Raw genomic sequence first — 26,528 nt, 5'->3', positions numbered from 1 at the left:
TAGAGCTACTCTCATTCATTCAATGGCTCAAGTTTCACGCATTGTCTCTGTCAAACTGCACACGTTTACTAGATGAACCAAACTGCCCGTCTTAATTCAATGAATAGAGCTTCTCTCATTCATTCAATGTGTCAAGCTCACCGCTTTCATTTAATGAAACAAACTGCATTGATTGAATCATTGAATCAAACTAGAATCATTGATTCAATGAATCAAACCTTATTCCTTGTTTCATTCGAACAAACCTAACTCACTTATTTAGTGAATCCTACTACACTCCTTCATTCAATGAAACAGACCGCACATAATAATTCAATGAAGGTTCTCTAAACGCATTGATTCAACCAAACAAATTGCACACATTTAGTTCATGAAGCAAACTGCATTTGTCAATTCAATGAATACAGCTACTCATTCATTCAACGTCACAAGCTTCACACTTTGTCTCAAACTGCACACATTCACTCCATCATCCAAACTGCACGTGTTAATTCAATGAGCAGAGCTTCTCTCATCAGTCAATGATGAGCTTAACGCTTTCATTCAATGAAACAAACAGCTTTCCTTGAATCATTGAAACAAATTCTAATGAAGGATTCAATGTAGAGTAGATGACATTACATTACATTACATTACATTAGATTACACTACATTAGATTACATTTCATTACATTAGATTAAATTAAATTACATTACATTAGATGACATTACATTAGATTACATTAGATTAGATTAGATTACTTTAGATTAGATTAGATTAGATTACATTTGATTAGATTTGATTAGATTAAATTACATTACATTAGATTACATTTTATTACATTACATTAGATTAGATTACATTAGTTTAAATTAGATTAGATTATAATAGATTAGATTTAATTACATTAGATTAGATTGCATTAGATTAGATTAGATTAGATTAGATTGGATTACATCAGATTAGATTACATTACATTAGTTTAGATTAGATTACATTTGATTTCCTAGCATTAGATTAGATTAGATTACATTAGATTAGATTAGATTACATTATATTACATTTGATAACATTACATTAGAGTAGATTAGATTACATTACATTACTTTACTTTAGATTACATTAGATTACATTACATTAGATTACATTACATTAGATTACATTCGATTAGATTACATTACATTAGATTAGATTAGATTACACTACATTAGATTACGTTTGATTACATTAGATTAGATTAAATTACATTACATTAGATTACATTTCATTACATAAGATTACATTAGATTGATTAGATTACATGACATGACATTAGATTACATTACATTAGATTACATTGGATTAGATTTGATTACATTACGTTAGTTTACATTATTTTACATTACATTAGATTACATTAGATTAGATTAGATTACATTACATTACATTAGATTAGATTACATTAGAAAACATTGGATTAGATTTGATTACATTACATTAGATTACATTAGATTAGATTAGATTAGATTAGATAACATTACATTACATTAGATTACATTAGATTAGATTACATTAGATTAGATTACTTTAGATTACATTAGATTTCAATAGATTATATTACATTACATTAGATTACATTACAATAGAATACATTAGATTACATTACATTAGATAAGATAACATTAGATTACATTACATTACATTTCTTTACATTAGAATAGATTAGATTAGATTAGATTACATTACATTGGATTACATTAGATTAGATTAGATTACATTAGATGAGATTACATTACATTAGATTAGATTAGAATACATTAGATTAGCTTAGATTACATTACATTAGAATACATTCGATTAAATTAGATTACATTACCTTAAATCAGATTAGATTATAATAGATTAGATTGCATTAGATTAGATTAGATTAGATTAGATTACATTAGATTAGATTACATTACATTAGTTTAGATTAGATTACATTAGATTTCCTAGCATTAGATTAGATTACATTAGATTAGATTAGAATACATTATATTAGATTAGATTAGGTTACATTAGATTAGATTAGATTAGATTAGATTACATTACATTACATTACATTAGATTACATTAGATTAGATGACATTAGATTAGGTTGGATTAGATTACATTACATTAGATTACATTAGATTCGATTACATTCAATTAGATTAGATTAGAGTAGAGGATCTTTCATTCCTTCAAAGCCACAAACTAAATGCAATTAATGAATCTAACTGCAAACATTCATTCGATGAGGAACAGTGTAAGATCTATTCCAATGAATCTAGCTTTTGCCATTCATTCAATGAAAGAAACTGCACGCGTTCATGCAATGATAAAAGCTGCATGCATTCATTAAATGAAACAGAGTGCACGTGTTCATTCAATGAGTACAGCTTTTCTTTTTTATTCACTTTCATTCAATGAAACCAAATGCTTCATTGAACCATTGAGTCAAACTGCCATCATTGACTCAATGAATCAAACAGTATTAATGGATTCCATCGAACAAACTATACTCATTTATTTCGTGAATCAAACTGCACCCATTCATTCAATGAAACGCTTTGTATGTCTTAATTAAAAGAGTCGAGCTCCAGCCATTCATTCAATGCCACGAGCAAAACGCATTCATTCAATGGAGCATACTGCACTCATGATACAGACTGCACGTCTTAAATCAATGAGTAGAGCTTCTCTCATTCATTCAATGGGTCAAGCTTAACGCTTTCATTCAAAGAAACAAACTGCATTCATTGAATCATTGAATCAAACAACAATCATTGATTCAATGAATCAAACCTTGTTTGAATGGAACAAACCTATCTCCCTTATTTAGTGAACCAAACTGCATATTCATTGCATATTCAATGAAAGAGGCTGCATTTGTCAATTCAATGAGTAGAGCTACTCTCATTCATTCAATGGCTCAAGTTTCACGCATTGTCTCTGTCAAACTGCACACGTTTACTAGATGAACCAAACTGCCCGTCTTAATTCAATGAATAGAGCTTCTCTCATTCATTCAATGTGTCAAGCTCACCGCTTTCATTTAATGAAACAAACTGCATTGATTGAATCATTGAATCAAACTAGAATCATTGATTCAATGAATCAAACCTTATTCCTTGTTTCATTCGAACAAACCTAACTCACTTATTTAGTGAATCCTACTACACTCATTCATTCAATGAAACAGACCGCACATGATAATTCAATGAAGGTACTCTTAACGCATTGATTCAACCAAACAAATTGGACACATTTAGTTCATGAAGCAAACTGCATTTGTCAATTCAATGAATACAGCTACTCACTCATTCAATGTCACAAGCTTCACACATTGTCTCAATCAAACTGCACACATTCACTCCATCATCCAAACTGCACGTGTTAATTCAATGAGCAGAGCTTCTCTCATCAGTCAATGATGAGCTTAACGCTTTCATTCAATGAAACAAACAGCTTTCGTTGAATCATTGAATCAAATTCTAATGATGGATTCAATGTAGATTAGATTACATTAGATTATATTACGTTACATTAGATTACATTAGATTAGGATAGATTGATTAGATTAGATTACATTAGATTAGATTAAATTAGATTAGATTACATTACATTACATTAGATTACATTGCATTAGATTACATTCGATTACATTACATTAGATTAGATTACATTAGATTAGATTACATTTCATTACATTACATTAGATTACATTCGATTACATTACATTAGATTAGATTAGATTACATTTCATTACATTACATTAGATTACATTAGATTAGATTAGATTACATTAGATTTCCTAGCATTAGATTAGATTACATTAGATTAGATTAGAATACATTAGATTACATTACATTACATTAGATTACATTGCATTAGATTACATTCGATTACATTACATTACATTAGATTACATTAGATTAGATGACATTACATTGTGTTAGATTAGATTAGATTACATTACATTACATTAGATTAGGTTAGATTGATTAGTTTAGATTACATAAGATTAGATTAAATTAGATTACATTACATTACATTACATTTGATTACATTGCATTAGATTACATTCGATTACATTACATTAGATTAGATTACATTAGTTTAGATTACATTTCATTACATTACATTAGATTACATTCGATTACATTACATTAGATTAGATTACATTAGATTAGATTACATTTCATTACATTACATTAGATTACATTAGATTACATTAGATTAGATTACATTACATTACATTAGATTACATTCGATTACATTAGATTAGATTAGATTAGATTAGATTAGATTACATTACATTGCATTACATCATTTTACATTATTTTACATTACATTAGATTACATTACATTGGATTACATTAGTTTACATTACATTTGATAACATTGCATTAGAGTAGATTACTTTACATTACATTAGTTTAGATTACATTAGATTACATTACGTTAGATTACACTACATTAGAGTACATTACATTTGATTACATCAGATTACATTACATTAGATTAGATTAGATTAGATTACATTAGATTAGATTAGATTAGATTACATTACATTACATTAGATTACATTCGATTACATTAGATAAGATTAGATTAGATTAGATTAGATTACATTAGATTAGATTAGATTAGAGTAGAGGATCTTTCATTCCTTCAAAGCCACAAACTAAACGGAATTAATGAATCTAACTGCAAAAATTCATTCGATGAGGAACAGTGTAAGTCCTATTCCAATGAATCTAGCTTTTGCCATTCATTCAAAGAAAGAAACTGCACGCGTTCATGCAATGATAAAAACTGCATGCATTCATTAAATGAAACAGAGTGCACGTGTTCATTCAATGAGTACAGCTTTTCTTTTTTATTCACTTTCATTCAATGAAACCAAATGCTTCATTGAACCATTGAGTCAAACTGCCATCATTGACTCAATGAATCAAACAGTATTAATGGATTCCATCGAAAAAACTATACTCATTTACTTCGTGAATCAAACTGCACCCAATCATTCAATGAAATGCTTTGTATGTCTTAATTGAAAGAGTCGAGCTCCAGCCATTCATTCAATGCCACGAGCAAAACGCATTCATTCAATGGAGCATACTGCACTCATGATACAGACTGCACGTCTTAAATCAATGAGTAGAACTTCTCTCATTCATTCAATGGGTCAAGCTTAACGCTTTCATTCAAAGAAACAAACTGCATTCATTGAATCATTGAACCAAACAACAATCATTGATTCAATGAATCAAACCTTGTTTCAATGGAACAAACCTATCTCCCTCATTTAATGAAACAAACTGCATATTCATTGCATATTCAATGAAAGAGGCTGCATTTGTCAATTCAATGAGTAGAGCTACTCTCATTCATTCAATGGCTCAAGTTTCACGCATTGTCTCTGTCAAACTGCACACGTTTACTAGATGAACCGAACTGCCCGTCTTAATTCAATGAATAGAGCTTCTCTCATTCATTCAATGTGTCAAGCTCACCGCTTTCATTTAACGAAACAAACTGCATTGATTGAATCATTGAATCAAACTAGAATCATTGATTCAATGAATCAAACCTTATTCCTTGTTTCATTCGAACAAACCTAACTCACTTATTTAGTGAATCCTACTACACTCATTCATTCAATGAAACAGACCGCACATGATAATTCAATGAAGGTACTCTTAACGCATTGATTCAACCAAACAAATTGGACACATTTAGTTCATGAAGCAAACTGCATTTGTCAATTCAATGAATACAGCTTCTCACTCATTCAATGTCACAAGCTTCACACATTGTCTCAATCAAACTGCACACATTCACTCCATCATCCAAACTGCACGTGTTAATTCAATGAGCAGAGCTTCTCTCATCAGTCAACGATGAGCTTAACGCTTTCATTCAATGAAACAAACAGCTTTCGTTGAATCATTGAATCAAATTCTAATGATGGATTCAATGTAGATTAGATTACATTAGATTATATTACGTTACATTAGATTACATTAGATTAGGATAGATTGATTATATTAGATTAAATTAGATTAGATTACATTACATTACATTAGATTACATTGCATTAGATTACATTCGATTACATTACATTAGATTAGATTACATTTCATTACATTACATTAGATTACATTCGATTACATTACATTAGATTAGATTAGATTACATTTCATTACATTACATTCGATTACATTAGATTAGATTAGATTACATTAGATTTCCTAGCATTAGATTAGATTACATTAGATTAGATTAGAATACATTAGATTACATTACATTACATTAGATTACATAGCATTAGATTACATTCTATTACATTACATTACATTAGATTACATTAGATTAGATGACATTACATTGTGTTAGATTAGATTAGATTAGATTACATTACATTAGATTAGGTTAGATTGATTAGTTTAGATTACATTAGATTAGATTAAATTAGATTAGATTGCATTACATTACATTAGATTACATTGCATTAGATTACATTCGATTACATTACATTAGATTAGATTACATTAGATTAGATTACATTTCATTACATTACATTAGATTACATTCGATTACATTACATTAGATTAGATTACATTAGATTAGATTACATTAGATTAGATTACATTTCATTACATTACATTAGATTACATTAGATTACATTAGATTAGATTAGATTAGATTACATTACATTACATTAGATTACATTCGATTACATTAGATTAGATTAGATTAGATTAGATTAGATTACATTACATTGCATTACATCATTTTACATTATTTTACATTACATTAGATTACATTACATTGGATTACATTAGTTTACATTACATTTGATAACATTGCATTAGAGTAGATTACTTTACATTACATTACTTTAGATTACATTAGATTACATTACGTTAGATTACACTACATTAGAGTACATTACATTTGATTACATCAGATTACATTACATTAGATTAGATTAGATTACATTAGATTAGATTAGATTAGAGTAGAGGATCTTTCATTCCTTCAAAGCCACAAACTAAACGCAATTAATGAATCTAACTGCAAACATTCATTCGATGAGGAACAGTGTAAGTCGTATTCCAATGAATCTAGCTTTTGCCATTCATTCAAAGAAAGAAACTGCACGCGTTGATGCAATGATAAAAACTGCATGCATTCATTAAATGAAACAGAGTGCACGTGTTCATTCAATGAGTACAGCTTTTCTTTTTTATTCACTTTCATTCAATGAAACCAAATGCTTCATTGAACCATTGAGTCAAACTGCCATCATTGACTCAATGAATCAAACAGTATTAATGGATTCCATCGAAAAAACTATACTCATTTACTTCGTGAATCAAACTGCACCCATTCATTCAATGAAATGCTTTGTATGTCTTAATTAAAAGAGTCGAGCTCCAGCCATTCATTCAATGCCACGAGCAAAACGCATTCATTCAATGGAGCATACTGCACTCATGATACAGACTGCACGTCTTAAATCAATGAGTAGAACTTCTCTCATTCATTCAATGGGTCAAGCTTAACGCTTTCATTCAAAGAAACAAACTGCATTCATTGAATCATTGAACCAAACAACAATCATTGATTCAATGAATCAAACCTTGTTTCAATGGAACAAACCTATCTCCCTCATTTAATGAACCAAACTGCATATTCATTGCATATTCAATGAAAGAGGCTGCATTTGTCAATTCAATGAGTAGAGCTACTCTCATTCATTCAATGGCTCAAGTTTCACGCATTGTCTCTGTCAAACTGCACACGTTTACTAGATGAACCAAACTGCCCGTCTTAATTCAATGAATAGAGCTTCTCTCATTCATTCAATGTGTCAAGCTCACCGCTTTCATTTAATGAAACAAACTGCATTGATTGAATCATTGAATCAAACTAGAATCATTGATTCAATGAATCAAACCTTATTCCTTGTTTCATTCGAACAAACCTAACTCACTTATTTAGTGAATCCTACTACACTCCTTCATTCAATGAAACAGACCGCACATAATAATTCAATGAAGGTTCTCTAAACGCATTGATTCAACCAAACAAATTGCGCACATTTAGTTCATGAAGCAAAACTGCATTTGTCAATTCAATGAATACAGCTACTCATTCATTCAACGTCACAAGCTTCACACATTGTCTCAAACTGCACACATTCACTCCATCATCCAAACTGCACGTGTTAATTCAATGAGCAGAGCTTCTCTCATCAGTCAATGATGAGCTTAACGCTTTCATTCAATGAAACAAACAGCTTTCCTTGAATCATTGAAACAAATTCTAATGATGGATTCAATGTAGAGTAGATGACATTACATTACATTACATTACATTAGATTACACTACATTAGATTACATTTCATTACAATAGATTAAATTAAATTACATTACATTAGATGACATTACATTAGATTACATTAGATTAGATTAGATTAGATTACATTTGATTAGATTTGATTAGATTAAATTACATTACATTAGATTACATTTTATTACATTACATTAGATTAGATTACATTAGTTTAAATTAGATTAGATTATAATAGATTAGATTTAATTACATTAGATTAGATTGCATTAGATTAGATTAGATTAGATTAGATTGGATTACATCAGATTAGATTACATTACATTAGTTTAGATTAGATTACATTTGATTTCCTAGCATTAGATTAGATTACATTAGATTAGATTAGATTACATTAGATTACATTAGATTAGATTAGATTACATTACATTACATTTGATAACATTACATTAGAGTAGATTAGATTACATTACATTACTTTACTTTAGATTACATTAGATTACATTACATTAGATTACATTACATTAGATTACATTCGATTAGATTACATTACATTAGATTAGATTAGATTACACTACATTAGATTACGTTTGATTACATTAGATTAGATTAAATTACATTACATTAGATTACATTTCATTACATTAGATTACATTAGGTTAGGTTACATTACATAAGATTACATTAGATTGATTAGATTACATTACATGACATTAGATTACATGACATTAGATTACATTGGATTAGATTTGATTACATTACGTTAGTTTACATTATTTTACATTACATTAGATTACATTAGATTAGATTAGATTACATTACATTACATTAGATTAGATTACATTAGAAAACATTGGATTAGATTTGATTACATTACATTAGATTACATTAGATTAGATTAGATTAGATAACATTACATTACATTAGATTAGATTACTTTAGATTACATTAGATTTCAATAGATTATATAACATTACATTAGATTACATTACAATAGAATACATTAGATTACATTACATTAGATAAGATAACATTAGATTACATTACATTACATTTCTTTACATTAGAATAGATTAGATTAGATTAGATTACATTACATTGGATTACATTAGATTAGATTAGATTACATTAGATGAGATTACATTACATTAGATTAGATTAGAATACATCAGATTAGCTTAGATTACATTACATTAGAATACATTCGATTAAATTAGATTACATTACCTTAAATCAGATTAGATTATAATAGATTAGATTGCATTAGATTAGATTAGATTAGATTAGATTACATTAGATTGGATTACATTACATTAGTTTAGATTAGATTACATTAGATTTCCTAGCATTAGATTAGATTACATTAGATTAGATTAGAATAGATTAGATCAGATTAGGTTACATTAGATTAGATTAGATTAGATTAGATTACATTACATTACATTAGATTACATTAGATTAGATGACATTAGATTAGGTTAGATTAGATTACATTACATTAGATTACATTACATTAGATTACATTAGATTCGATTACATTCAATTAGATTAGATTAGAGTAGAGGATCTTTCATTCCTTCAAAGCCACAAACTAAACGCAATTAATGAATCTAACTGCAAACATTCATTCGATGAGGAACAGTGTAAGTCCTATTCCAATGAATCTAGCTTTTGCCATTCATTCAATGAAAGAAACTGCACGCGTTCATGCAATGATAAAAGCTGCATGCATTCATTAAATGAAACAGAGTGCACGTGTTCATTCAATGAGTACAGCTTTTCTTTTTTATTCACTTTCATTCAATGAAACCAAATGCTTCATTGAACCATTGAGTCAAACTGCCATCATTGACTCAATGAATCAAACAGTATTAATGGATTCCATCGAACAAACTATACTCATTTATTTCGTGAATCAAACTGCACCCATTCATTCAATGAAACGCTTTGTATGTCTTAATTAAAAGAGTCGAGCTCCAGCCATTCATTCAATGCCACGAGCAAAACGCATTCATTCAATGGAGCATACTGCACTCATGATACAGACTGCACGTCTTAAATCAATGAGTAGAGCTTCTCTCATTCATTCAATGGGTCAAGCTTAACGCTTTCATTCAAAGAAACAAACTGCATTCATTGAATCATTGAATCAAACAACAATCATTGATTCAATGAATCAAACCTTGTTTGAATGGAACAAACCTATCTCCCTTATTTAGTGAACCAAACTGCATATTCATTGCATATTCAATGAAAGAGGCTGCATTTGTCAATTCAATGAGTAGAGCTACTCTCATTCATTCAATGGCTCAAGTTTCACGCATTGTCTCTGTCAAACTGCACACGTTTACTAGATGAACCAAACTGCCCGTCTTAATTCAATGAATAGAGCTTCTCTCATTCATTCAATGTGTCAAGCTCACCGCTTTCATTTAATGAAACAAACTGCATTGATTGAATCATTGAATCAAACTAGAATCATTGATTCAATGAATCAAACCTTATTCCTTGTTTCATTCGAACAAACCTAACTCACTTATTTAGTGAATCCTACTACACTCATTCATTCAATGAAACAGACCGCACATGATAATTCAATGAAGGTACTCTTAACGCATTGATTCAACCAAACAAATTGGACACATTTAGTTCATGAAGCAAACTGCATTTGTCAATTCAATGAATACAGCTACTCACTCATTCAATGTCACAAGCTTCACACATTGTCTCAATCAAACTGCACACATTCACTCCATCATCCAAACTGCACGTGTTAATTCAATGAGCAGAGCTTCTCTCATCAGTCAATGATGAGCTTAACGCTTTCATTCAATGAAACAAACAGCTTTCGTTGAATCATTGAATCAAATTCTAATGATGGATTCAATGTAGATTAGATTACATTAGATTATATTACGTTACATTAGATTACATTAGATTAGGATAGATTGATTAGATTAGATTACATTAGATTAGATTAAATTAGATTAGATTACATTACATTACATTAGATTACATTGCATTAGATTACATTCGATTACATTACATTAGATTAGATTACATTAGATTAGATTACATTTCATTACATTACATTAGATTACATTCGATTACATTACATTAGATTAGATTAGATTACATTTCATTACATTACATTAGATTACATTAGATTAGATTAGATTACATTAGATTTCCTAGCATTAGATTAGATTACATTAGATTAGATTAGAATACATTAGATTACATTACATTACATTAGATTACATTGCATTAGATTACATTCGATTACATTACATTACATTAGATTACATTAGATTAGATGACATTACATTGTGTTAGATTAGATTAGATTACATTACATTACATTAGATTAGGTTAGATTGATTAGTTTAGATTACATAAGATTAGATTAAATTAGATTACATTACATTACATTACATTTGATTACATTGCATTAGATTACATTCGATTACATTACATTAGATTAGATTACATTAGTTTAGATTACATTTCATTACATTACATTAGATTACATTCGATTACATTACATTAGATTAGATTACATTAGATTAGATTACATTTCATTACATTACATTAGATTACATTAGATTACATTAGATTAGATTACATTACATTACATTAGATTACATTCGATTACATTAGATTAGATTAGATTAGATTAGATTAGATTACATTACATTGCATTACATCATTTTACATTATTTTACATTACATTAGATTACATTACATTGGATTACATTAGTTTACATTACATTTGATAACATTGCATTAGAGTAGATTACTTTACATTACATTAGTTTAGATTACATTAGATTACATTACGTTAGATTACACTACATTAGAGTACATTACATTTGATTACATCAGATTACATTACATTAGATTAGATTAGATTAGATTACATTAGATTAGATTACATTAGATTCAAATAGATTAGATTAGAGTAGAGGATCTTTCATTCCTTCAAAGCCACAAACTAAACGCAATTAATGAATCTAACTGCAAACATTCATTCGATGAGGAACAGTGTAAGTCGTATTCCAATGAATCTAGCTTTTGCCATTCATTCAAAGAAAGAAACTGCACGCGTTGATGCAATGATAAAAACTGCATGCATTCATTAAATGAAACAGAGTGCACGTGTTCATTCAATGAGTACAGCTTTTCTTTTTTATTCACTTTCATTCAATGAAACCAAATGCTTCATTGAACCATTGAGTCAAACTGCCATCATTGACTCAATGAATCAAACAGTATTAATGGATTCCATCGAACAAACTATACTCATTTACTTCGTGAATCAAACTGCACCCATTCATTCAATGAAATGCTTTGTATGTCTTAATTAAAAGAGTCGAGCTCCAGCCATTCATTCAATGCCACGAGCAAAACGCATTCATTCAATGGAGCATACTGCACTCATGATACAGACTGCACGTCTTAAATCAATGAGTAGAACTTCTCTCATTCATTCAATGGGTCAAGCTTAACGCTTTCATTCAAAGAAACAAACTGCATTCATTGAATCATTGAACCAAACAACAATCATTGATTCAATGAATCAAACCTTGTTTCAATGGAACAAACCTATCTCCCTCATTTAATGAACCAAACTGCATATTCATTGCATATTCAATGAAAGAGGCTGCATTTGTCAATTCAATGAGTAGACCTACTCTCATTCATTCAATGGCTCAAGTTTCACGCATTGTCTCTGTCAAACTGCACACGTTTACTAGATGAACCAAACTGCCCGTCTTAATTCAATGAATAGAGCTTCTCTCATTCATTCAATGTGTCAAGCTCACCGCTTTCATTTAACGAAACAAACTGCATTGATTGAATCATTGAATCAAACTAGAATCATTGATTCAATGAATCAAACCTTATTCCTTGTTTCATTCGAACAAACCTAACTCACTTATTTAGTGAAACCTACTACACTCCTTCATTCAATGAAACAGACCGCACATAATAATTCAATGAAGGTACTCTAAACGCATTGATTCAACCAAACAAATTGCACACATTTAGTTCATGAAGCAAACTGCATTTGTCAATTCAATGAATACAGCTACTCATTCATTCAACGTCACAAGCTTCACACATTGTCTCAAACTGCACACATTCACTCCATCATCCAAACTGCACGTGTTAATTCAATGAGCAGAGCTTCTCTCATCAGTCAATGATGAGCTTAACGCTTTCATTCAATGAAACAAACAGCTTTCCTTGAATCATTGAAACAAATTCTAATGATGGATTCAATGTAGAGTAGATGACATTACATTACATTACATTACATTAGATTACACTACATTAGATTACATTTCATTACATTAGATTAAATTAAATTACATTACATTAGATGACATTACATTAGATTACATTAGATTAGATTAGATTACATTAGATTAGATTAGATTAGATTAGATTTGATTAGATTTGATTAGATTAAATTACATTACATTAGATTACATTTTATTACATTACATTAGATTAGATTACATTAGTTTAAATTAGATTAGATTATAATAGATTAGATTTAATTCCATTAGATTAGATTGCAATAGATTAGATTAGATTAGATTAGATTGGATTACATCAGATTAGATTAGGAAACATTAGATTAGATTAGATTACATTACATTACATTTGATAACATTACATTAGAGTAGATTAGATTACATTACATTACTTTACTTTAGATTACATTAGATTACATTACATTAGATTACATTACATTAGATTACATTCGATTAGATTACATTACATTAGATTAGATTAGATTACACTACATTAGATTACGTTTGATTACATTAGATTAGATTAAATTACATTACATTAGATTACATTTCATTACATTAGATTACATTAGGTTAGGTTACATTACATAAGATTACATTAGATTGATTAGATTACATTACATGACATTAGATTACATTACATTAGATTACATTGGATTAGATTTGATTACATTACGTTAGTTTACATTATTTTACATTACATTAGATTACATTAGATTAGATTAGATTACATTACATTACATTACATTAGATTACATTAGAAAACATTGGATTAGATTTGATTACATTAGATTAGATTAGATTAGATTAGATTAGATTAGATTAGATAACATTACATTACATTAGATTACATTAGATTAGATTACATTAGATTAGATTACTTTAGATTACATTAGATTTCAATAGATTATATTACATTACATTAGATTACATTACAATAGAATACATTAGATTACATTACATTAGATAAGATACCATTAGATTACATTACATTACATTTCTTTACATTAGAATAGATTAGATTAGATTACATTGGATTACATTAGATTAGATTAGATTACATTAGATGAGATTACATTACATTAGATTAGATTAGAATACATTAGATTAGCTTAGATTACATTACATTAGAATACATTCGATTAAATTAGATTACATTACCTTAAATCAGATTAGATTATAATAGATTAGATTGCATTAGATTAGATTAGATTAGATTAGATTACATTAGATTAGATTACATTACATTAGTTTAGATTAGATTACATTAGATTTCCTAGCATTAGATTAGATTACATTAGATTAGATTAGAATACATTAGATTAGATTAGATTAGGTTACATTAGATTAGATTAGATTAGATTAGATTACATTACATTACATTACATTAGATTACATTAGATTAGATGACATTAGATTAGGTTAGATTAGATTACATTACATTAGATTACATTACATTAGATTACATTAGATTCGATTACATTCAATTAGATTAGATTAGAGTAGAGGATCTTTCATTCCTTCAAAGCCACAAACTAAACGCAATTAATGAATCTAACTGCAAACATTCATTCGATGAGGAACAGTGTAAGTCCTATTCCAATGAATCTAGCTTTTGCCATTCATTCAAAGAAAGAAACTGCACGCGTTCATGCAATGATAAAAACTGCATGCATTCATTAAATGAAACAGAGTGCACGTGTTCATTCAATGAGTACAGCTTTTCTTTTTTATTCACTTTCATTCAATGAAACCAAATGCTTCATTGAACCATTGAGTCAAACTGCCATCATTGACTCAATGAATCAAACAGTATTAATGGATTCCATCGAACAAACTATACTCATTTATTTCGTGAATCAAACTGCACCCATTCATTCAATGAAACGCTTTGTATGTCTTAATTAAAAGAGTCGAGCTCCAGCCATTCATTCAATGCCACGAGCAAAACGCATTCATTCAATGGAGCATACTGCACTCATGATACAGACTGCACGTCTTAAATCAATGAGTAGAGCTTCTCTCATTCATTCAATGGGTCAAGCTTAACGCTTTCATTCAAAGAAACAAACTGCATTCATTGAATCATTGAATCAAACAACAATAATTGATTCAATGAATCAAACCTTGTTTCAATGGAACAAACCTATCTCCCTTATTTAGTGAACCAAACTGCATATTCATTGCATATTCAATGAAAGAGGCTGCATTTGTCAATTCAATGAGTAGAGCTACTCTCATTCATTCAATGGCTCAAGTTTCACGCATTGTCTCTGTCAAACCGCACACGTTTACTAGATGAACCAAACTGCCCGTCTTAATTCAATGAATAGAGCTTCTCTCATTCATTCAATGTGTCAAGCTCACCGCTTTCATTTAATGAAACAAACTGCATTGATTGAATCATTGAATCAAACTAGAATCATTGATTCAATGAATCAAACCTTATTCCTTGTTTCATTCGAACAAACCTAACTCACTTATTTAGTGAATCCTACTACACTCATTCATTCAATGAAACAGACCGCACATGATAATTCAATGAAGGTACTCTTAACGCATTGATTCAACCAAACAAATTGGACACATTTAGTTCATGAAGCAAACTGCATTTGTCAATTCAATGAATACAGCTACTCACTCATTCAATGTCACAAGCTTCACACATTGTCTCAATCAAACTGCACACATTCACTCCATCATCCAAACTGCACGTGTTAATTCAATGAGCAGAGCTTCTCTCATCAGTCAATGATGAGCTTAACGCTTTCATTCAATGAAACAAACAGCTTTCGTTGAATCATTGAATCAAATTCTAATGATGGATTCAATGTAGATTAGATTACATTAGATTATATTACGTTACATTAGATTACATTAGATTAGGATAGATTGATTAGATTAGATTACATTAGATTAGATTAAAATAGATTAGATTACATTACATTACATTAGATTACATTCGATTACATTACATTAGATTAGATTACATTAGATTAGATTACATTTCATTACATTACATTAGATTACATTCGATTACATTACATTAGATTAGATTAGATTACATTTCATTACATTACATTAGATTACATTAGATTAGATTAGATTACATTAGATTTCCTAGCATTAGATTAGATTAGATTAGAATACATTAGATTACATTACATTACATTAGATTACATTGCATTAGATTACATTCGATTACATTACATTACATTAGATTACATTAGATTAGATGACATTACATTGTGTTAGATTAGATTAGATTACATGACATTACATTAGATTAGGTTAGATTGATTAGTTTAGATTACATTAGATTAGATTAAATTAGATTAGATTACATTACATTACATTAGATTACATTGCATTAGATTACATTCGATTACATTACATTAGATTAGATTACATTAGATTAGATTACATTTCATTACATTACATTAGATTACATTCGATTACATTACATTAGATTAGATTACATTAGATTAGATTACATTTCATTACATTACATTAGATTACATTAGATTACATTAGATTAGATTACATTACATTACATTAGATTACATTCGATTACATTAGATTAGATTAGATTAGATTAGATTACATTACATTACATTGCATTACATCATTTTACATTACTTTACATTACATTAGATTACATTACATTGGATTACATTAGTTTACATTACATTTGATAACATTGCATTAGAGTAGATTACTTTACATTACATTACTTTAGATTACATTAGATTACATTACGTTAGATTACACTACATTAGAGTACATTACATTTGATTACATCAGATTACATTACATTAGATTAGATTAGATTAGATTACATTAGATTAGATTACATTAGATTCAAATAGATTAGATTAGAGTAGAGGATCTTTCATTCCTTCAAAGCCACAAACTAAACGCAATTAATGAATCTAACTGCAAACATTCATTCGATGAGGAACAGTGTAAGTCGTATTCCAATGAATCTAGCTTTTGCCATTCATTCAAAGAAAGAAACTGCACGCGTTGATGCAATGATAAAAACTGCATGCATTCATTAAATGAAACAGAGTGCACGTGTTCATTCAATGAGTACAGCTTTTCTTTTTTATTCACTTTCATTCAATGAAACCAAATGCTTCATTGAACCATTGAGTCAAACTGCCATCATTGACTCAATGAATCAAACAGTATTAATGGATTCCATCGAACAAACTATACTCATTTACTTCGTGAATCAAACTGCACCCATTCATTCAATGAAATGCTTTGTATGTCTTAATTAAAAGAGTCGAGCTCCAGCCATTCATTCAATGCCACGAGCAAAACGCATTCATTCAATGGAGCATACTGCACTCATGATACAGACTGCACGTCTTAAATCAATGAGTAGAACTTCTCTCATTCATTCAATGGGTCAAGCTTAACGCTTTCATTCAAAGAAACAAACTGCATTCATTGAATCATTGAACCAAACAACAATCATTGATTCAATGAATCAAACCTTGTTTCAATGGAACAAACCTATCTCCCTCATTTAATGAACCAAACTGCATATTCATTGCATATTCAATGAAAGAGGCTGCATTTGTCAATTCAATGAGTAGACCAACTCTCATTCATTCAATGGCTCAAGTTTCACGCATTGTCTCTGTCAAACTGCACACGTTTACTAGATGAACCAAACTGCCCGTCTTAATTCAATGAATAGAGCTTCTCTCATTCATTCAATGTGTCAAGCTCACCGCTTTCATTTAACGAAACAAACTGCATTGATTGAATCATTGAATCAAACTAGAATCATTGATTCAATGAATCAAACCTTATTCCTTGTTTCATTCGAACAAACCTAACTCACTTATTTAGTGAAACCTACTACACTCCTTCATTCAATGAAACAGACCGCACATAATAATTCAATGAAGGTACTCTAAACGCATTGATTCAACCAAACAAATTGCACACATTTAGTTCATGAAGCAAACTGCATTTGTCAATTCAATGAATACAGCTACTCATTCATTCAACGTCACAAGCTTCACACATTGTCTCAAACTGCACACATTCACTCCATCATCCAAACTGCACGTGTTAATTCAATGAGCAGAGCTTCTCTCATCAGTCAATGATGAGCTTAACGCTTTCATTCAATGAAACAAACAGCTTTCCTTGAATCATTGAAACAAATTCTAATGATGGATTCAATGTAGAGTAGATGACATTACATTACATTACATTAGATTACACTACATTAGATTACATTTCATTACATTAGATTAAATTAAATTACATTACATTAGATGACATTACATTAGATTACATTAGATTAGATTAGATTACATTAGATTAGATTAGATTAGATTACATTAGAATACATTCGATTAAATTAGATTACATTACCTTAAATCAGATTAGATTATAATAGATTAGATTGCATTAGATTAGATTAGATTAGATTAGATTACATTAGATTAGATTTTATTACATTACATTAGATTAGATTACATTAGTTTAAATTAGATTAGATTATAATAGATTAGATTTAATTCCATTAGATTAGATTGCAATAGATTAGATTAGATTAGATTAGATTGGATTACATCAGATTAGATTACATTACATTAGTTTAGATTAGATTACATTTGATTTCCTAGCATTAGATTAGATTACATTAGATTAGATTAGATTACATTAGATTACATTAGATTAGATTAGGAAACATTAGATTAGATTAGATTACATTACATTACATTTGATAACATTACATTAGAGTAGATTAGATTACATTACATTACTTTACTTTAGATTACATTAGATTACATTACATTAGATTACATTACATTAGATTACATTCGATTAGATTACATTACATTAGATTAGATTAGATTACACTACATTAGATTACGTTTGATTACATTAGATTAGATTAAATTACATTACATTAGATTACATTTCATTACATTAGATTACATTAGGTTAGGTTACATTACATAAGATTACATTAGATTGATTAGATTACATTACATGACATTAGATTACATTACATTAGATTACATTGGATTAGATTTGATTACATTACGTTAGTTTACATTATTTTACATTACATTAGATTACATTAGATTAGATTAGATTAGATTACATTACATTAATCTACATTAGAAAACATTGGATTAGATTTGATTACATTACATTAGATTACATTAGATTAGATTAGATTAGATTAGATAACATTACATTACATTAGATTACATTAGATTAGATTACATTAGATTAGATTACTTTAGATTACATTAGATTTCAATAGATTATATTACATTACATTAGATTACATTACAATAGAATACATTAGATTACATTACATTAGATAAGATAACATTAGATTACATTACATTACATTTCTTTACATTAGAATAGATTAGATTAGATTAGATTACATTACATTGGATTACATTAGATTAGATTAGATTACATTAGATGAGATTACATTACATTAGATTAGATTAGAATACATTAGATTAGCTTAGATTACATTACATTAGAATACATTCGATTAAATTAGATTACATTACCTTAAATCAGATTAGATTATAATAGATTAGATTGCATTAGATTAGATTAGATTAGATTAGATTACATTAGATTAGATTACATTACATTAGTTTAGATTAGATTACATTAGATTTCCTAGCATTAGATTAGATTACATTAGATTAGATTAGAATACATTAGATTAGATTAGATTAGGTTACATTAGATTAGATTAGATTAGATTAGATTACATTACATTACATTACATTAGATTACATTAGATTAGATGACATTAGATTAGGTTAGATTAGATTACATTACATTAGATTACATTACATTAGATTACATTAGATTCGATTACATTCAATTAGATTAGATTAGAGTAGAGGATCTTTCATTCCTTCAAAGCCACAAACTAAATGCAATTAATGAATCTAACTGCAAACATTCATTCGATGAGGAACAGTGTAAGTCCTATTCCAATGAATCTAGCTTTTGCCATTCATTCAAAGAAAGAAACTGCACGCGTTCATGCAATGATAAAAACTGCATGCATTCATTAAATGAAACAGAGTGCACGTGTTCATTCAATGAGTACAGCTTTTCTTTTTTATTCACTTTCATTCAATGAAACCAAATGCTTCATTGAACCATTGAGTCAAACTGCCATCATTGACTCAATGAATCAAACAGTATTAATGGATTCCATCGAACAAACTATACTCATTTATTTCGTGAATCAAACTGCACCCATTCATTCAATGAAACGCTTTGTATGTCTTAATTAAAAGAGTCGAGCTCCAGCCATTCATTCAATGCCACGAGCAAAACGCATTCATTCAATGGAGCATACTGCACTCATGATACAGACTGCACGTCTTAAATCAATGAGTAGAGCTTCTCTCATTCATTCAATGGGTCAAGCTTAACGCTTTCATTCAAAGAAACAAACTGCATTCATTGAATCATTGAATCAAACAACAATCATTGATTCAATGAATCAAACCTTGTTTCAATGGAACAAACCTATCTCCCTTATTTTGTGAACCAAACTGCATATTCATTGCATATTCAATGAAAGAGGCTGCATTTGTCAATTCAATGAGTAGAGCTACTCTCATTCATTCAATGGCTCAAGTTTCACGCATTGTCTCTGTCAAACTGCACACGTTTACTAGATGAACCAAACTGCCCGTCTTAATTCAATGAATAGAGCTTCTCTCATTCATTCAATGTGTCAAGCTCACCGCTTTCATTTAATGAAACAAACTGCATTGATTGAATCATTGAATCAAACTAGAATCATTGATTCAATGAATCAAACCTTATTCCTTGTTTCATTCGAACAAACCTAACTCACTTATTTAGTGAATCCTACTACACTCATTCATTCAATGAAACAGACCGCACATGATAATTCAATGAAGGTACTCTTAACGCATTGATTCAACCAAACAAATTGGACACATTTAGTTCATGAAGCAAACTGCATTTGTCAATTCAATGAATACAGCTACTCACTCATTCAATGTCACAAGCTTCACACATTGTCTCAATCAAACTGCACACATTCACTCCATCATCCAAACTGCACGTGTTAATTCAATGAGCAGAGCTTCTCTCATCAATGATGAGCTTAACGCTTTCATTCAATGAAACAAACAGCTTTCGTTGAATCATTGAATCAAATTCTAATGATGGATTCAATGTAGATTAGATTACATTAGATTATATTACGTTACATTAGATTACATTAGATTAGGATAGATTGATTAGATTAGATTACATTAGATTAGATTAAATTAGATTAGATTAGATTACATTACATTACATTACATTACATTGCATTAGATTACATTCGATTACATTACATTAGATTAGATTACATTTCATTACATTACATTAGATTACATTCGATTACATTACATTAGATTAGATTAGATTACATTTCATTACATTACATTAGATTACATTAGATTAGATTAGATTACTTTAGATTTCCTAGCATTAGATTAGATTACATTAGATTAGATTAGAATACATTAGATTACATTACATTACATTAGATTACATTGCATTAGATTACATTCGATTACATTACATTACATTAGATTACATTAGATTAGATGACATTACATTGTGTTAGATTAGATTAGATTACATTACATTACATTAGATTAGGTTAGATTGATTAGTATAGATTACATTAGATTAGATTAAATTAGATTAGATTACATTACATTACATTAGATTACATTGCATTAGATTACATTCGATTACATTACATTAGATTAGATTACATTAGATTAGATTACATTTCATTACATTACATTAGATTACATTCGATTACATTACATTAGATTAGATTACATTAGATTAGATTACATTTCATTACATTACATTAGATTACATTAGATTACATTAGATTAGATTAGATTAGATTACATTACATTACATTAGATTACATTCGATTACATTAGATTAGATTAGATTAGATTACATTACATTGCATTACATCATTTTACATTATTTTACATTACATTAGATTACATTACATTGGATTACATTAGTTTACATTACATTTGATAACATTGCATTAGAGTAGATTACTTTACATTACATTACTTTAGATTACATTAGATTACATTACGTTAGATTACACTACATTAGAGTACATTACATTTGATTACATCAGATTACATTACATTAGATTAGATTAGATTACATTAGTTTAGATTACATTAGATTCAAATAGATTAGATTAGAGTAGAGGATCTTTCATTCCTTCAAAGCCACAAACTAAACGCAATTAATGAATCTAACTGCAAACATTCATTCGATGAGGAACAGTGTAAGTCGTATTCCAATGAATCTTGCTTTTGCCATTCATTCAAAAAAGAAACTGCACGCGTTGATGCAATGATAAAAACTGCATGCATTCATTAAATGAAACAGAGTGCACGTGTTCATTCAATGAGTACAGCTTTTCTTTTTTATTCACTTTCATTCAATGAAACCAAATGCTTCATTGAACCATTGAGTCAAACTGCCATCATTGACTCAATGTATCAAACAGTATTAATGGATTCCATCGAACAAACTATACTCATTTACTTCGTGAATCAAACTGCACCCATTCATTCAATGAAACGCTTTGTATGTCTTAATTAAAAGAGTCGAGCTCCAGCCATTCATTCAATGCCACGAGCAAAACGCATTCATTCAATGGAGCATACTGCACTCATGATACAGACTGCACGTCTTAAATCAATGAGTAGAACTTCTCTCATTCATTCAATGGGTCAAGCTTAACGCTTTCATTCAAAGAAACAAACTGCATTCATTGAATCATTGAACCAAACAACAATCATTGATTCAATGAATCAAACCTTGTTTCAATGGAACAAACCTATCTCCCTCATTTAATGAACCAAACTGCATATTCATTGCATATTCAATGAAAGAGGCTGCATTTGTCAATTCAATGAGTAGAGCTACTCTCATTCATTCAATGGCTCAAGTTTCACGCATTGTCTCTGTCAAACTGCACACGTTTACTAGATGAACCAAACTGCCCGTCTTAATTCAATGAATAGAGCTTCTCTCATTCATTCAATGTGTCAAGCTCACCGCTTTCATTTAACGAAACAAACTGCATTGATTGAATCATTGAATCAAACTAGAATCATTGATTCAATGAATCAAACCTTATTCCTTGTTTCATTCGAACAAACCTAACTCACTTATTTAGTGAAACCTACTACACTCCTTCATTCAATGAAACAGACCGCACATAATAATTCAATGAAGGTACTCTAAACGCATTGATTCAACCAAACAAATTGCACACATTTAGTTCATGAAGCAAACTGCATTTGTCAATTCAATGAATACAGCTACTCATTCATTCAACGTCACAAGCTTCACACATTGTCTCAAACTGCACACATTCACTCCATCATCCAAACTGCACGTGTTAATTCAATGAGCAGAGCTTCTCTCATCAGTCAATGATGAGCTTAACGCTTTCATTCAATGAAACAAACAGCTTTCCTTGAATCATTGAAACAAATTCTAATGATGGATTCAATGTAGAGTAGATGACATTACATTACATTACATTACATTAGATTACACTACATTAGATTACATTTCATTACATTAGATTAAATTAAATTACATTACATTAGATGACATTACATTAGATTACATTAGATTAGATTAGATTACATTAGATTAGATTAGATTAGATTTGATTAGATTTGATTAGATTAAATTACATTACATTAGATTACATTTTATTACATTACATTAGATTAGATTACATTAGTTTAAATTAGATTAGATTATAATAGATTAGATTTAATTACATTAGATTAGATTGCATTAGATTAGATTAGATTAGATTAGATTGGATTACATCAGATTAGATTACATTACATTAGTTTAGATTAGATTACATTTGATTTCCTAGCATTAGATTAGATTACATTAGATTAGATTAGATTACATTAGATTACATTAGATTAGATTAGGAAACATTAGATTAGATTAGATTACATTACATTACATTTGATAACATTACATTAGAGTAGATTAGATTACATTACATTACTTTACTTTAGATTACATTAGATTACATTACATTAGATTACATTACATTAGATTACATTCGATTAGATTACATTACATTAGATTAGATTAGATTACACTACATTAGATTACGTTTGATTACATTAGATTAGATTAAATTACATTACATTAGATTACATTTCATTACATTAGATTACATTAGGTTAGGTTACATTACATAATATTACATTAGATTGATTAGATTACATTACATGACATTAGATTACATTACATTAGATTACATTGGATTAGATTTGATTACATTACGTTAGTTTACATTATTTTACATTACATTAGATTACATTAGATTAGATTAGATTACATTACATTACATTAGATTAGATTACATTAGAAAACATTGGATTAGATTTGATTACATTACATTAGATTACATTAGATTAGATTAGATTAGATTAGATAACATTACATTACATTAGATTACATTAGATTAGATTACATTAGATTAGATTACTTTAGATTACATTAGATTTCAATAGATTATGTTACATTACATTAGATTACATTACAATAGAATACATTAGATTACGTTACATTAGATAAGATAACATTAGATTACATTACATTACATTTCTTTACATTAGAATAGATTAGATTAGATTAGATTACATTACATTGGATTACATTACATTAGATTAGATTACATTAGATGAGATTACATTACATTAGATTAGATTAGAATACATTAGATTAGCTTAGATTACATTACATTAGAATACATTCGATTAAATTAGATTACATTACCTTAAATCAGATTAGATTATAATAGATTAGATTGCATTAGATTAGATTAGATTAGATTAGATGACATTAGATTAGATTACATTACATTAGTTTAGATTAGATTACATTCGATTTCCTAGCATTAGATTAGATTACATTAGATTAGAATAGATTAGGTTACATTAGATTAGATTAGATTAGATTAGATTAGATTACATTACATTACATTACATTAGATTAGATGACATTAGATTAGGTTAGATTAGATTACATTACATTAGATTACATTAGATTCGATTACATTCAAGTAGATTAGATTAGAGTAGAGGATCTTTCATTCCTTCAAAGCCACAAACTAAACGCAATTAATGAATCTAACTGCAAAATTCATTCGATGAGGAACAGTGTAAGTCCTATTCCAATGAATCTAGCTTTTGCCATTCATTCAATGAAAGAAACTGCACGCGTTCATGCAATGATAAAAGCTGCATGCATTCATTAAATGAAACAGAGTGCACGTGTTAATTCAATGAGTACAGCTTTTCTTTTTTATTCACTTTCATTCAATGAAACCAAATGCTTCATTGAACCATTGAGTCAAACTGCCATCATTGACTCAATGAATCAAACAGTATTAATGGATTCCATCGAACAAACTATACTCATTTACTTCGTGAATCAAACTGCACCCATTCATTCAATGAAACGCTTTGTATGTCTTAATTAAAAGAGTCGAGCTCCAGCCATTCATTCAATGCCACGAGCAAAACGCATTCATTCAATGGAGCATACTGCACTCATGATACAGACTGCACGTCTTAAATCAATGAGTAGAGCTTCTCTCATTCATTCAATGGGTCAAGCTTAACGCTTTCATTCAAAGAAACAAACTGCATTCATTGAATCATTGAATCAAACAACAATCATTGATTCAATGAATCAAACCTTGTTTCAATGG

The sequence above is a fragment of the Chiloscyllium punctatum genome, chromosome 34 (genome assembly GCF_047496795.1).
Source record: "Chiloscyllium punctatum isolate Juve2018m chromosome 34, sChiPun1.3, whole genome shotgun sequence".
In the NCBI taxonomy this organism is placed as follows: domain Eukaryota; kingdom Metazoa; phylum Chordata; class Chondrichthyes; order Orectolobiformes; family Hemiscylliidae; genus Chiloscyllium; species Chiloscyllium punctatum.
The sequence above is the reverse complement of the archived record's forward strand: the minus strand, read 5'-3'. Positions refer to the sequence as shown.